This window comes from Scylla paramamosain, chromosome 26 (genome assembly GCF_035594125.1).
Source record: "Scylla paramamosain isolate STU-SP2022 chromosome 26, ASM3559412v1, whole genome shotgun sequence".
Classification (NCBI taxonomy): Eukaryota; Metazoa; Arthropoda; class Malacostraca; order Decapoda; family Portunidae; genus Scylla; species Scylla paramamosain.
The window spans coordinates 17,684,091-17,686,590 of NC_087176.1; the positions used below are offsets into that span (position 1 = coordinate 17,684,091).

General features: G+C 35.0%; 1 long non-coding RNA gene across 1 annotated transcript in view; it reads right to left on the minus strand.

The window, feature by feature from the left end:
- LOC135113925 (uncharacterized) overlaps nt 1-2,500 on the minus strand; it is an 18,851-nt gene that overhangs the window by 16,078 nt on the left and 273 nt on the right. The window lies entirely within an intron of this gene.

The window sequence follows — 2,500 nt, forward strand, 5'->3', positions numbered from 1 at the left end:
CTGAGGTAAATATATTTTCTTTTTGTTGTAGGAACCGATGTCACAGTGCCAACTTGATTGTATGCGTTGCTTAGAATTACTGTAATATGTTGAGAATGTTTTATACCAATGTGCTGGTTATTTTATGAGAAACTGTGACCGAAAACTTGTTCGTAGTTCTTTTACGGTCACAACTGTTTAATTACGAGCGAAGCTAAGTTTACTATGGAGGTTGATGTTTCATTTTGAGCGGTCCGGCCTGGCCGACCGCTATCCAGACGCTAATATATCCAGAACTACGCGGCCGATCGTAACGAAATTAGCACCATATGATTGATAGCACAACATTGTCAATTTTACACCATATAGCTTTCATCTCTCATATTGAGTGAAGTCAATGGGTAACTTGCAAAAAGTAGAAGGGTGTCAAGAATTGGATTTCTCAAAAATTACTCAAGCGATTTTAATGAAATTAAGAGCTATCATATTGTTATAATTTCAATAAAATCCCTTATGTCAAATTTCAAGTAGCGCTGCGCATGCGCAAAGTCAAAACTCCAACTTTTTTTTAACTAATTAACTTATCAGGCTCTAATTTTGTCGTTAATAAGAATAATACAATCAAAGAGTAATACAATAAAATTAATATATGCCAAATTTGTAGCATTACTGTGCATGTGCAGAATACAGTATTTTTTTTTTATAAAGTGATTGTCAGTTTTCTGGAATTTTCACCAACTTCCTTTTGTCTCAACGAAAGCAAATACAAACCACAGAACACATAATGAAATTTTCTATTTAACGGTATACAGCACAACCTTAGGCTCTAACAAAGTTTTGAGCTAGAGTGATTTGAATATTAGGTAAGTGTGTAATGTGCACAATGCCTGGAATTGGAACTTTTTAATTAATGAACTGAAGCTCAAAGTTTATAAATAACAAGACTAATACCAGTATAACGCCTTGGAAGGCGATTGATGAACGAAGCTGTCAGTAATGAGAAAGAATGTGGCATTGAGCACCAGCATAATATTAAAAAAAAAAAATAAATAAATAAATAATCTAGCTCAAAACTTTATAAGACAACAATGGTTGTGCTATATATCGTTGAATAGTAAATTTTATTTTGCCTTCCCTGGTACGTAACCGGTCTTTTTTAGAGGAAAAAATGGTGGAAAGCTGAGAAAATTTGAAAAACAAAAAATCCTATTTCCGACACGTTTCCACTTTTTTTTAGAAATTGCACATTTACTTTACCCAATAGAAAATATGATAGATATACTATGTAAAATCGATAGAGTTGTGTTATAATATGGTACTAATTTTGTTACGATCGCACACGTAACTCCGGAGATATTACCGTTTGAATACCATTACGATCGGGCCGGGCCAACCTCTATTTTTTTTTTCTCTCAACAAGAGCGGACACATACCAATGGACACATAATGAATTTTCCTATCCAACGGTATATAGCACAACCACTGGACTCCTGCCAAGTTTTGAGCTAGAGTGATATGAATATTAGGCAAGTGTGCAATGTGCAGGGGTGCCTGAAATTGCCATTCTCTCTCTCTCTCTCTCTCTCTCTCTCTCTCTCCTCTCTCTCTCTCTCTCTCTCTCTCTCTCTCCTCTCTCTCTCTCTCTCTCTCTCTCTCTCTCTCTCTCTTTCTCACTTACTGAAATACTCCTTCCACTGACGTATTACTGACAGCTTTGTTCGTCAATCTCCTTCTGAGGCGTTTTTCTGGTCAATAAATGTCGAAGAGAGAATTACCTTTCTTTGATCCTATTATGAAGGATGTGATTAGTGAAACAAATCATCTATAGCTGGAGATGACCTGTCGGTGCTGCTACACTAACACCACGGCTGAAAATTGTTTAAAAAACGAGACATACAAAAAAAAAAAAAAAAACATTTGTATCAACAAATACAGACACAACGTTTAAAAAAAGCGGGCCCTAATGCGAACACAACGCCAGGACGACACTCACGTCGCGTACCACGTAGGTTGCTGAAATACGACAACACAACCCACCAGGCATTAGAACCTTAATTTGTTGCGAAATATAGCTAGTAATATATGTCTGCACTTTCTCTTATTTTATTTTTTTTAAATATCTTTACTCTGCTATGAAATTTGGGCGTCCCATAACTCAGAAAACACTGTATATGGGAAGCTACACTCACACAGCTTTAACTATGATGCAGTCAGCAGCTAACTTCTTTAATTAGTTTTTACTTACCTCTGTCTTCCGTAATGTCTTACTGTGTTTTCCACTATTACTGCTCCTCTGAACTTGTTAAATGTATGCCTTCCCATTCTGTGAGCTCAGTGCACACGATATTTTACTTATTCTTACTGTTAATGTACTGCATCATACTAATGCAAGACATCCAGTACCTTCGATACCTTCTGCGTGTGTGTGTGCATATATATATATATATATATATATATATATATATATATATATATATATATATATATATATATATATATATATATATATATATATATATAT